A 14,723-nucleotide genomic window follows, 5' to 3' on the forward strand; every position below is an offset into this window, starting at 1 on the left:
CCCCCCTCTCCCAATACTGGTGCCTGTCCGCTGGTGGGTCGAGCGAGCCCCCCTGTGGTGGAGGCAGCTCTAAGCTTTTTAATTTAAATTGTCTCTCTAATTTGAATAAATACACTTTAAATCCATTTACAAGGATCTATTGGAGGGCAAGTCTCATGCCAGCAGCCGCGTAATTCCAGCTCCAGTAGCGTCCACTAAAGCTGCTGCAGTTAAAAAGCTTTTATAAGGATCGAGCTCGGCTGTCCACCGCAAGGCATCCTACTGCCAGTCCGAGCCCCTATGCCTTGGGGTGCCTCCTGATGCTCTTCACTGAGTATCCCGTGGTCCCGAAGCATTTCCTTTGAAAAAATGAAGTGTCCAAACTACAGGTGGTGTAGCTTGCTTAACAGCCGGGATAATCCGCTGACTAGCAGACACCGCTACTAGGCACAAAGTATTTCCTGGGCTAGATGCAGTTAAAAATTTGTAATTAGATACTCTCGTTGGATGCTGAGAAAGCATTCCATAGAGTCTCCTGGCACGCCATATATGATTCTCTTAAAAAGCTTGGGGTAGGGGTCTAGGGGGCCCTTTTATAGCCAAAATCACGGCCCTGTATCGCAATACGTCACCTAGGCTGAAGATAAATGGAACTGTAGCACCCTGAGGGCTCGGTTGCTACAGAGGTATTGCACCTCACCCAGAGGTGTGATATCTCACTCTCAGGTAAGGATGTAGTGTGGATCAGGACCCGACACCTGCATGCATTACACCACATTGCCATGGGGCAGGGCGACCAATATGCCCCTGAGATGGGCACGACAGTCCCTGTCCCTGGCTGGAGTGGGGGGAGGGAACACTGAGGAAGGGGAACCCTGTAGTGCAGGAGCAGGGAGGAAGCAGTTCCTGGGTGCATTGAGAAGGGAGTATAAAAGGTAGGCACCATCTTAGTTCAGTGCAGAGAAGTCTGAGCAGAAGTGGCAGGGAGCAGGGGCTCTGCATGAGCTCTGCTCCGGAGGCGGGCCTAGTAACAGAGGCCCAGGCCTGGAAGAGGGAGAAGGAAGGAAGAGGAGTGGAGAAGGCTCCAGGAACGAGGAACGAAGGGATCTCAGGGGTGCGGACGGGCGAGTCGCCACCGCACGCCCGAATCCACCTGCGTGGAGGGGTCAGGCCAAAGGGGGAGACCGGTCCCCGAAACTAGTGGAGGCAGGAAACGACCCTCAGCTAGAAACAGGAGGCTGTGACATTTTATGTGGCGCAGCCCCTCGCTACACCCGCTAGGAAGGCACCACATAGGGTCAGGGAAACTGGCGCCAAGTTTACCAAGAGGAGGCCCGAGGCAGCCGGACAGAAGGGTTGGTAAGAAAGGCCAGACAAAGGACACACAAAGGGGGTCCTGTGAAGCACTCCAAAGTTATCTGGGAGTTGTCTGAGCCCCTCACCTGGTGAGCACAGTATGACGTGGGCAGCCGTTACCTGCAGACGTGGTCTGGATAATAAGAACTGTGAGTAAAGGCCCTGGACTGCATCACTGACTCCGTGTCATTACTGCTGCTGCCCTGCACCATCACCCCCATCCTCCGCATACACTGCCCTGAGGCTATACTCCTCCCGTGGGGAGTTATGCTACGCTCTGCTGCACCCACAACACCAGCCTCAGCGGTCTGCCCTGGAGCGGCGGTTCACTCTGACCGCAATCCACGGGTGGCGTAGTCGGACATTTAAACATCAAAACCACATAAATAGTTCCGCCACTGGTTTGACCGCCCTGAGCCACGGAACCGGGTTGCCGCCACGGAGACTACAACCACCAGCATCCACCAAAAAGGGTCCGGCTCCGGGTGTCCCAAGGCCCAGGGGGCGCGTCAGAACATTTTCATCACCTTTCACAATCACCAATGGGACAAGGCAGGGATGTTCTCTGTCCCCTCTCTTATACATCCTAGTGACGGAGCACCTGCTCTCATCAATTCGCCATAACCCCAATATTAGGTGGATTGAGGTGGGAGGCACCGAGTACAAATGCTCTCTATTTGCTGATGATGTCCTAGTATATATCACTCAATCACATATATCCATCCATGCTGTTATGGCTGAAATAGATCACTTTGTTACATGGTCAAATTTTAAAATCAATGCAGCGAAGTCTGAGGCCCTCGATGTCTCCCTCCCCAAATCCATATAGGATTCCATCCAGTCCAACTTTCCCTTTGCCTGGCCCTCACAGGGTATCAAATACTTAGGAATTCCTATTCATAGAGACCTCTCCCATCTATGTTATCTTAATTTTGGGCCCTTTATTGAACAACTCCATACAGACCACGGTTGGCAAGTTAGAACTGTAAGATTCACTACGTGAACCGCTGGTGTTTTGTGGAAAAGCACATGTACACTGTGTTCCAAATTATTATGCAAAAAGTGTTTAGGAGTGATAAGGGAAGAATTTGTTTGTTTGTCAGTTAAACTCATTGATGGTGATGTGTGTCAGGGCTCTTTATATCACTGTAAGCAATTGCAGACACCTGTGCTATTTAGTTTGGCAGGTGTGTCCAATGAAAGGCAAGACTACTTAAGAAGGCTGTCTCACATTATTAAGCAGCCTACATTTTCTGCCAAAATGGGAAAGAAAAAGGATGTGTCGGCTGCTGAGAAGCAACAAATTGTGGAGTGTTTAGGTCAAGGCATGACTACAATCAACATTGTGCGATGATCAGGATGAAGTGTCTTGGCAATCAAGAAGTATGTAGCTGATTCACAGTACACACGTGTGCGTGCTGATAAGGGCAAATTGAGGACTCTTTCCTACAGGCAATTACGTCAGGTTGAAAGAGCAGCGGCAAAAAGCCTTGTCATAGCAGCAGACAAGTTTTTGAAGCTGCTTGTGCCTCCAACATCCCCTGAACAACAAGATGCAGGGTCCTTCAGAGGTTTGCAGCTGTGCATACGCCATCCTGTCGACCTCCTCTATCCACTTCACACAAGCAGAAACGGCTCCAGTGGGCCAAACATTACATGAAGACTGATTTCAAAACTGTTTTGTTCACGGATGAGTGCCGTGCAGCGCTCGATGGTCCAGATGGATGGAGTGGAGGATGGCTGGTTGATGGACACCCCACGCAAACACGGCTACAGCACCAACAAGGAGGAGGTGGAGTAATGTTTTGGGCTGGAATCATGGGGAGAGAGATTGTCGGCCCCTTTAGGATCCCTGAAGGCGCTAAAGATGAACTCCATAATGTATGTGGATTTTCTCAAACAGCACTTCCTGCCATGGTTCAAGAAGAAGAACCCTGTATTTCACAGCAAGATCATTTTTCTGCATGATAATGCACCATCTCATGCTGCACATAAAACATCTGCATCTCTGGCTGATATGGGCATAAAAGGGGACAAACTTATGGTGTGACCCCCATGCTCCCCTGACCTCTACCCCATTCAGAACCTTTGGAGCATCATTAAAAGGAGTGTCTATGATGGCGGGAGGCAGTTCACATCTAAGCAACAGCTCTGGGAGGGTATTCTGTCCTCATGCAAAACAATTGAAGCAGAAACCATCCAAAACCTGACAAATTCAATGGACGAGAGAGTTCAGAAGCTCCTTTCGAACAAGGGGTCCTATGTGAAAATGTAACATCACCTAGAATAAAGTTTTGAGTTGAAAACTGTTTAATTTCAGTTTCTAACAACCTGCTAATGCTTATAATTTCAAAAATGACCATTTTTTTGGTCTTTATTAAAATGAAAAGGTTGATCGAAAAGTTTGGGGGATCTAAGAGTGTGGCAACCCAGTAGTCATGATTACTTCGAATTCTGACAATATGAGGGTCATGCTGCAGGTAGTGCAGCAAGAAGGCACTTATGTGTCTTGCGCATCTCGGAGCCCCAAAATTATTTTCCGGGCTAGATGCAGCTAAAAATTATTATTAATTTTAAATCTGGTGAAGCTTTAGTATAGATGGCCTAATAGGATCAGTGCTGCACACTGCTACAAAGCCCAAATTATTTTCCAGTCAAGATACAGATAAACATGATTAGTAATTTTAAATCTGGTGGAGCTTATTATAGATGGCCTAATAGAATCAGTGCTGCACACTGCTACAAAGCCCAAATTATTTTCCAGCCAAGATACAGATAAACATGATTAGTAATTTGAAAGCTTAAAACGGTTGGTAGGGTGATTTTAACCAATCATCAAGCTTTTACTCTCCCCAGGATGACACAGGGGTAGAAAAGTCGTTTCGGATCCATGATTTGTTCATCTTTATGAACGTGAGTCTGTCTACATTATCAGTGGAGAGCCGCCTGCGCTTATCTGTCAGCACACCACCAGCAGCGCTGAACACACGTTCAGACAGAACGCTGGCTGCGGGGCATGACAAAATCTCCAAGGCATAAGTGGCTAGCTCCAGCCATTTATCCAGATTGGAAGCCCAAAAAGAGCAAGGGTCCAGTGACACAGTCGTGGCTTCAGTGTTTACTTGGAGATACTCCTGTACCATCGTCTCTAGGCGTTGACTATGTGTCAGACTTCTTGTCTCCTGTGGCCTTGCAAAGGATGGGCTAAAAAAGTGGTGAAATGATTCCGCAAAATTGATGTTACCAGCAGATACTGTGGTTCTGTTACGGTTTGAGTGCTGAACACTTGACGGTCCCACGGTTGGCAAGTTGGAACTGTGAGATTCACTACGTGCACCACTGGTATTTTGTGGAAAAGCACATGTAAGATTCTGCAACAGTCTCTGCTGATACTCCTGCATGCGTGCATCCCTTTCTATGGCAGGAATAATTTCTGCAAATTTACTTTTGTACCGGGGATCTAACAGTGTGGCAACCCAGTAGTCAGGATTATTTCTAATTCTCACAATTCGAGGGTCATGTTGCAGGTAGTGCAGCAAGAAGGCACTCATGTGTGTTGCGCATCCAGGAGCACCAAGTCCCTGTTGTGTTGGTGGCGAGGTAACAATCATGCTTCCTTCCTCTGTCCTCTCCCCCCAACCTCGCACAACAGAAATGTGATCAAGGTCTCCCTCATCTGATGAGTCTTCCATCAGTTCGTCCTCCACTTCTTCCTGGGCTCCTGCACCTTCCTCACTAGTTTGGCTGCTACCATGCGCCCTGGTAAAACCATCTCCCCCACCCTCACATGCCTGCCGCCTTGGTGCTGCCGACCGTCTGGACCTTGCAGATGTTAGCCCTTCCGCATACAACTCCTCCTCCTCTACTTCCTCCACCTCCTCTTGTGCCACCACCTGACTCCGAATTCTGTTTAATATGTGCTCCAGCATGTAAATCACCGGAATAGTCATGCTGATAATGGCATCGTCAGCACTAAACATCTTCGTCGCCATTTCAAAACTGTGCAGAAGGGTGCATAGGTCCCTGATCTGAGACCACTCCTCCAGTGTGATTTGCCCCACCTCTGGATCTCGTTGGCCCAGGCTATACGTCAGAACGTATTGCACCAGGGCTTGTCGGTGCTGCCACAGTCGCTGCAACATGTGCAGAGTTGAATTCCACCAGGTAGGCACATCGCATTTTAGCCGGTGAAGTGGCAGGCCCAACGACTTCTGTAGAGATGTAAGTCGCTGAGCTGCGGGATGCGAACGGCGAAAGTGAGCACACAGCGACCGTGCCCTCTGCAGAAGGCCATCTAGTCTGGGATAGTGGGCTAAAAATTGCTGGACAACCAGGTTCAACACGTGAGCCATACAAGGCACGTGTGTGACATTGCCCCGGCGAAGGGCCGCACCCAGGTTTGCAGCATTGTCGCACACGGCCTTCCCTGGTTTCAGGTCCAGTGGAGACAACCATTCATGAAATTGGTTCTCCAGAGCTGACCACAACTCCTCAGCTGTGTGACTCACATTTCCCAGACATTTCAATGTAAAAACCGCCTGATGACGTTGATCCCTACTGCCAGCATAGTAAGGAGGTGTGCAGGATCCCTTCTGCGCAGTTAGAAAGCTTGTGGCATGACCAGACAGGCTTTGGGTGCAGGTGGAAGACCGAGAGGAGGTTGAGGAGGCAGAAGCAGTGGAGGAACTTTGACATAAAGAGGATTGACGCACAACTCGTGGGGACGGCAAGACTTGGACAGCAGCCCCTTGTCCTGCTGTCACCATAGTTACCCAGTGCCCAGTCAGCGACATGTAATGCCCCTGTCCATGCCTACTCATCCAAGTGTCTGTGGTGAAATGCACCCTGTCACACACAGAGTTTCTCAAAGAAGCGGTGATGTTGTGTGCGACATGCTGGTGGAGCGCAGGCACACCTTTCTTTGAGAAGTAGTGCCGACTGGGCATCTGGTACTGGGGCACTGCGACGGACATAAGGTCTCGAAAATCCTCTGTGTCCACCAGGCGGAAAGGCAGCATTTCTGTAGCCAAGAACTTGCAGATGGTGAAATTCAACCTCTTAGCTTTCTCATGGCTAGGAGGAAATGGTCTTTTACTTGTCCACATCTGAGGGACCGAGGGCTGGCTATTGTGCTTAGACGGGGTTGATAAGGGTGTCCCCGGCAAACTGCCGGTCTGTGAGGAAGATGCAGGCGGACATGTTAGGTTGCCTTGATCCAAAGGTGGTGCTATCGATGTCGGACAGCGCTCAACACCAGCTGGTGTTACCACCTCCAAAGAAAATGATGACCTGCCAATCACGCTGGCTGTTGCGGGTAAAGAGGTGGCAGGTCTGCGCCCCAAAACAGGTGTGACTGCTGTCCCCCCAGTCACAGAGGATGAAGAGGCCGCGGATGCACAAGGTATGGCAGACGGTGGTTGGCCCGGCCGGCTAGGCCGCATTGTAGCACACTGAGCTTCCCACTGCAACTTATGCTTCATGTCCATGTGCCGGTTCATGCATGAAGTACTCAAACTATGTATTTTTTGGCCTCTACTTAGCTTTTGCTGACAAATGTTACAGATAACACGAGTTGGGTCATCTTTATCGATCTGAAAAAATGCCCAGGCTATGCAAGGGTTAGCACCCATGCGACCTGAAGAGCCACCACGACTTGTGGTGAGAGGCAGAGTTGTGTTTGAGGATGCAGTTGTTGACGTGCTTCCAGTACTACGTCTCTGTCCAGGAAGGCGCAACCTGACCTCGTCGTCACTAGCATCTTCCTCCACCTCCTCTGCTGACCTCATCTCTTGGCTGACTGTGGGTTGACAGTAAGTGGGATCTCCAACCTCATCATCATCACCCTGTGCGTTATCACACCCGTCGTCCTCAGAGCCAACCTGTTCCTGCCCTGACAAAAAACTAAAGTTGTCGCTCCAATCAGGTATTTGAGTCTTATCATCGTCTTCCTCATTGTCTCCACCAACAGGAGTTACAGTTTGGGAATGAGGGTCTACATTATGGTCAGAACCTTCTGCGTCTGGTCCTGGATCCGACTCATAAAGATTCTGGGAATCAGTGCAGATCATTTCCTCGGCTGGATTCACAGAAGTGCTGGAGTCGACCTCTGATTCCCAGGCTATAGTATGAGTAAACAGCTCTGCAGACTCAACCATCTGTTCTACCTCATACTCAGACGGGCAGCTGGAGATTTGGGAGCTGTGAGGAAGCAAGTGCGATTGGGGTGACACCTTTGAGGACTGGAGTATTTGTGATGTTGAAGTTGATGTGGAGGAGAGCCCACTTAAAGGAGCACTTGATATCCGTTGAAGCACCTGCTGTTTTTGTGCCTCATCTGGAATTTGTAGCGATTGGCGTGGCCGTAAGAAAGGGATCTTATCACATTGTCCGCTAAAAGAAGTAGACATTTTAGTTTGGCTGGAAGATGGTCTTTCTTCTGCAGATGTTACTGTTGCTTTAACACCTACCCCACGGACACAACCTTTTTTCCCCTTCCCAACACGCCTATTCCCCTTTCCACCAGCAGCAGGCCTTTTTCCACTCATTTTGGTGGTTAACCAATTAACAACTCTGGAGTTGTTTGCACAAAAAAATAATGGATGGGAACCGAGCAGAGCTGAGTGGCCAAACTGTGGTATTAGGCCAAAACTATTGGCTGGGTTAGATGCAGAAAAAAATTATATTCAATTTGCAACCTGATGGAGGTCAGTATAGATGGACTAATAGAGAAAGTCCCACACACTGCTAGAAGGCCAAATATTTTTTCAGAGCTAGATGCAGAAAAAAATATATTCAGTTTGCAACCTGATGGAGGTCTGTATAGATGGATTAATATAACAAGTCCCACACACAGCTAGAAGCCCAATATTTTTCAGAGGTAGATGCAGAAAAAAATATATTCAGTTTGCAACCTGATGGAGGTCAGTATAGATGGACTAATACAACAAGTCCCACACACAGCTAGAAGCCCAATATTTTTTCAGAGGTAGATGCAGAAAAAAATATATTCAGTTTGCAACCTGATGGAGGTCTGTATAGATGGATTAATAGAACAAGTCCCACACACAGCTAGAAGCCCAATATTTTTTCAGAGGTAGATGCAGAAAAAAATATATTCAGTTTGCAACCTGATGGAGGTCAGTATAGATGGACTAATACAACAAGTCCCACACACAGCTAGAAGCCCAATATTTTTTCAGAGGTAGATGCAGAAAAAAATATATTCAGTTTGCAACCTGATGGAGGTCTGTATAGATGAATTAATAGAACAAGTCCCACACACAGCTAGAAGCCCAATATTTTTTCAGAGGTAGATGCAGAAAAAAATATATTCAGTTTGCAACCTGATGGAGGTCTGTATAGATGGATTAATAGAACAAGTCCCACACACAGCTAGAAGCCCAATATTTTTTCAGAGGTAGATGAAGAAAAAAATATATGCAGTTTGCAACCTGATGGAGGTCAGTATAGATGGACTAATACAACAAGTCCCACACACAGCTAGAAGCCCAATATTTTTTCAGAGCTAGATGCAGAAAAAAATTATATTCAATTTGCAACCTGATGGAGGTCAGTATAGATGGACTAATAGAATGATGCTATGCCCAAAAGATTTTACTTCACTAGGTGCAGTAAAAAAATTGGTATTCTATACACAGGTGGTATATCTTGCAACACAGATAGGCTACTCCACTGACTAACACACTCTGCAATAGGCCAAAAAGGATTAGCTTTGCTAGATTCAGCCAAATGCTGTGAAAAAAACTTGCACAGCACTGGCACAGACCTGCCTGGCAAAAACTGATAGGAACTGATGTAACCTAGTCCTGAAAAGGACTCCAATTACAATTAGTCTTTACTCCCACAATCTATTTAAGAGCACAGACCTGCCTGATAAAAGTTGTAGGAAATGCTGTAACCTAGTCCTTAAAAGGACTGCAATCACAACTATTCCCTACTCCCAAGCTATCTGTAGATTTGTGCGAAAATTGGCTTGAAATTAACAAGGTATAGCGCACACAGCAACAGCGGTGCCGTCTAACACGCAGCTGCAGCAGTGAGAAAATGGTGGCGACGGGGAAAATGGCTTGGTCTTATAGGGCAAGGACATGAGACATACACTGCCAATGACACATGCCCTTGCTTGTGTGAAAAAAAGCACTTCGCTCCGTGTGTGCGCTGCTGATAGGCTGACAGATTGCACCTCCCCACTGTAAATGCGGGAAAGAGAAAAAAAAAATGGAGATCTTCATTGTTCCTGCAGAGATCCATCCCCTGCCCCTCCCCCCACCCCGCTGTACACTCAAACTGCGTATTAACATTAATTTTCATCATTACTGAGAAAAAATCGATTTTGGTGCACGAACAGTTATCGAACATAACCTCGAACAGCCGAATTTTTCTCAAATTGTTCGTGTTCGCCGAACGGCTCGAACACCGCCCAAAACAGCTCGAATTTGAGATTGGCGAACAGTTCGAGTAGAACAACGCTCATCTCTAATCAAGAGAATGCCAAGAGTGTGCAAAGCAGTCATCAAAGCAAAAGGTGGCTACTTTGAAGAACCTAGAATATAAGACATATTTTCAGTTGTTTCACACTTTTTTGTTAAGTATATAATTCCACATGTGTTAATTCATAGTTTTGATGCCTTCAGTGTGAATGTACAATTTTCATAGTCATGAAAATACAGAAAAATCTTTAAATGAGAAGGTGTGTCCAAACTTTTGGTCTGTACTGTATAACACAAAAAATAACCTCAAAGCACATACTACTTGATGGATCAAAATATATTAAATTTTTTCAACCCCCCCAAAAAGCTGCAGCTTTATATTTGCCAATGGACTGCATATCCCTAATGCCTGTCTACAGACTTTATTCTGTTACTGTCCCTGCTCCTGCAACTCTCTCTCCCTCCCTACACTAAATACAGAATATATGTGATACAAACAGCAAAACCAAAAGATTAGCCCTGACAAGGGCTGTTAGTATGAAGGCTATGCTTCAGCACCAGTATCAACACTACAGGACTCTGATTCATGATACTGTGCACACACAGGCCTGGACAAGCACTCTCTCCCTTCCATACGAACTTTCACAGAACTGTGCGAAGGCTTTGGTGTGCTGAGCCGGGCGGCGCCTGTCCTTTTATAATCTCTTATGATGTCAGACGGCCAGCCAATCACAGTAACGCCAGTACCAAGATGGCTACGGCTTTACAGTGACTCACAGGCAATCCATGCATGTTTATTGGCTGCGTAACAGGCGCCAAAGATGCGGGGTGGGGATTCGAGTTTGAATTCGAGCACCGCCCAATGCTCGCCGAGTAACGAGCACATCTGAACAGCCAGATACTCGAGTGATATCCAAGTATCACCGAGCACGTTCGCTCAACTTTAGTGAGGAGACAATATAGGGAGGGTGGAGGGAATGTATAAGGGCACAATAGAGCAGAGAAATGTGTGAAGTGTCAGTAGGGAGGGGACTAAGATGGGACAGTGTGAGGGGATACATGTGTGAGGGGACAGCATGCCTTACAGTGCCCTGTAGGGGTTTACATTATTGTCATTGTGAATCAGCATCTATTGCACGAGTTCAGGAAGAAAATAGTTAATCTCACTAAGCTACTTGTTAGGAAAATGGCTTGGGGGGAGGAGTCGTTGGGGTGCACTAACATTGCTGTAACCGTTATTCTAGTCAGAGTTTAGTAGACAGTTTCTGAGTGAACATCAGCCAAAGGACAGTTAGAAAGCATGTGAGGTAATCTATTCCGCTGTTCCTGCAGGCTGATGGGAGCAGACTAGACGGAGGAAAGTGAGGGAAGCACTTAAAGGTTTTTTTCCACAAACAAAGTTGATTTTAATCAACATTTTAATTAATAGATCTTTGAATAATAATAAGTACCACAATTGGATGTATTTAAAAAATGCTCCTGTGCTGAGATTTTCTTGTAAATGTGCCCCTGCTGTATACTGTATGTGCCTGACATTGCAGGGACATGGTCTGATCACACCACATCTCCTGGGCAGGAAAGCAAAAGAGTATACAGACATTACAGCACGGGATCGCAAATTATTGTTTTTTTGAGGTAAAACATTGCTTAAAAACAGGAGGTGAAATGTTTTGCCTCACAAAAATATATTTTTTTTAATTCACCTACTGCTGGAGATGCAAAATGAGGGATTGAAGTGGGCACTCCGGCAGGTAAAAAGAAATATTTTTTGGATCATATTAAAAATGGGGAAAGGAATTAAAAACTCTCTAATGCATTTCTGACGCGATATTAGGGCCCTTAATCATAGCATATCAAAGTAGGAAATGAACAGGGTATATAAAGGAAGTGATGCAATCACGTGACAAAAAAATAATTAATTACATACACAGCAGTTGTGCACACGAAACCAACAGAATAGTAATGGAATACATACATATACGGTAATATATATAGAATAGGTTGTTTCTAAAATTCATACCCGTGGGGTATTTGGTATTGAGGCGTAATACCTTTTTCATAGGAAGGCATTTCTGCCAATTACCGCCACGTATGGGGTAGCAAACTTTTTCCAGTCCAATCAAAGAAAAGTATGTTGGGTCACCTTTATGTACGTTAACAAAGTGTTTTGATGCTCCAGAGTAAGTACTCTTTTTGTTATTAATGTTGCATATATGCTCTGATATCCTCCTTTTTAATTTGCAAGTTGTGCACCCAATATACCTAATCTGACAAGAGCAGCAGCTACCATTGCGCCAGAAACGCGTTACACAGTTTTTAATTCCTTTCCCATTTCTAATATGATCCAATAAATATTTATTTTTACCTGCCAAAGTGCCGACTTCAATTCCACGTTTTGCTACTCCACTTGCCTATGCTCAACAGCAGGATTGGCACCCTCCAGGGGTATATTGCAACCTCAGCCTAGATTCAGCATGAAAGCTCCCAGACCCTCCCTTCTGCCTCCTCTACTGCTGGATATGGAGGCGTACCTTGGTTCTCAACAGGGCCAGCGTTATGGGCAGGCAGACTAGGCAGCTGCCTATGGCCCCCAGGCACAGAGGGGGCCCCCTGCTCGTCCCCTCTAGTCAACGCTCTAAGAAGTCTTCAGGTCTGCATGCGGTTTCACTTCTGGAAGCCGGCGACCAGACAGGAGAAAATTCAGAGAGCACGGCTTTAGTACACGCTCGACTTCTGACTCTGTGATGGAGCTTACAATTCAAATAACGCTAAGCAGTGCTTCGCTCAGCAGAGGCAGAGATAAACACTTCTTTGCTTCTGTTCTCCTGCAATGCTCTTGCCCGGCACTGCGCTGTCTAGTGTGATTTATAGAATCATAGAATGGTAGAGTTGGAAGGGACCTCCTGGGTCATCTGGTCCAACCCCCTGCTCAAAGCAGGATTCACTAAATCATCTCAGACAGATATCTGTCCAGCCTCTGTTTGAAGACGTCCATTGAAGGGGAACTCACCACCTCTCGTGGCAGCCTGTTCCACTCATTGATCACCCTAACTGTCAAAAAGTTTTTTCTAATATCTAATCTGTGTCTACTCCCATTCAGTTTCATCCCATTGCTTTCCTTGTGTAAATGAGAATAAAGATGATCCTTCTACAATGTGACAGCCCTTGAGATATTTGTAGACAGCTATTAAGTCTCCTCTCAGTCTTCTTTTTTGCAAGCTAAACATTCCCAAATCCTGTAACCGTTCCTCATAGGACATGGTTTGCAGACCGGTCACCATTCTGGTCGCTCTTCTCTGAACTTGCTCCAGTTTGTCGATGTCTTTTTTAAAATGTGGTGCCCAAAACTGGACGCAGTATTCCAGATGAGATCTGACCAAAGAGGAGTAAAGTCCGATAATGACTTCACGTGATCTAGACTGTATGCTTCTGTTAATACATCCCAGAATTGTATTTGCCTTTTTTGCTGCTGCATCACACTGTTGACTCATGTTCAGTCTATGATCTATTAGTATACCTAAGTCTTTTTCACATGTACTGTTGCTTAGCTCTATTCCTCCCATTTTGTATATGCTTTTTTCATTTTTATTACCCAGATGTAGTACTTTGCATTTTCCCCTGTTAAAAACTATTCTGTTAGTAACTGCCCACTGCTCCAGTTTATTTAGGTCTTTTTGAATCCTCTCTCTCTTCTCTAGTATTAGCTATCCCTCCTAGCTTTGTGTCATCAGCAAATTTAACCCCTTAATAACATCTGACGTACTAATACGCGTCTGTGCCCTGGGACTTAAGAGCCAGACCCGTATTAGTACGTCATGGCGATCGCGCGCGCACACAGGCTGTGCGGGCGCGATCGCCGCCGGGTGTCAGCTGATTGTCATAGCTGACACCCGGTACTATGTGCAGGGAGCGGTCACGCACCGCTCCCAGCACATTAACCCCCGCGATGCTGCGATCGAAGTCGATCGAAGTCGATCGCGGCATTGCGGGGGCAAGGGGAGGTGATCGCCGATACTCACCTCCTCTTCCGGCTTCCAGCGCAGTCTGCAAAGGCTTCCCGGGTGTTGCCATGACGACCCGATGTCGTCATGACAACATCCGGGTCACCAGAGAGCAGGAAGATTGCTTGGACATGCGCAGTGCATCTCCAAGCAATCTTCACACTGTGCACTTCTGACAGCCTTCATGGCATAGGGATGGTGCTCCATTCCTGTGCCATGCAGGCGATCAGAAAAAAAAAAGTGAAAGTCCCAGAGTGGGACAAAGTAATAAAGTGTATAAACTGTGTGAAAGTGGAAAAAAAAAAAAAAAAAATGTGCAAAAATATTATAAAAAAATAAAAAAAATAATACACCAAAAATAAAAATATAATGTACCCATCAATAAATATTATTATAAAAAAAATAAAAAAAAAACAATAAAAGTACACATATTTGGTATCGACGCGTCCGGAACAACCTGACCTATAAAACTGTCCCACTAGTTAACCCCTTCAGTGAACACGGTAAAAAAAAAAAAAAAAAAACCAAGCAAAAAACAATGCTTTATCACCATACCGCCAAACAAAAAGTGGAATAACACGCGATCAAAAAGACGCATATAAATAAAAATGATACCGCTGAAAACGTCATCTCGTCCCGCAAAAAACAAGCCGCCATATAGCTCCATCAGCCGAAAAATAAAAAAGTTATAGCTCTCAGAATAAAGCGATACTAAAAAATATTTTTTTCTATAAAATAGCTTTTATTGTGTATAAGCGCCAAAACATAGAAAAATTATACAAATGTGGTACCGCTGTAAACGTACTGACCCGAAGAGTAAAGCTGCCTCATCAATTTTACCACACGCGGAACAGAATAAAAAAAAAAAAAAAAAACAATTCCTGAATTGTTGGTTTTTGTTTATTCTGCCTCCCAAAAATCGGAATAGAAAGCGATC

The sequence above is a fragment of the Phyllobates terribilis genome, unplaced genomic scaffold (genome assembly GCF_046119375.1).
Source record: "Phyllobates terribilis strain yellow unplaced genomic scaffold, ASM4611937v1 Scaffold_7__3_contigs__length_470593459, whole genome shotgun sequence".
Taxonomy (NCBI): domain Eukaryota; kingdom Metazoa; phylum Chordata; class Amphibia; order Anura; family Dendrobatidae; genus Phyllobates; species Phyllobates terribilis.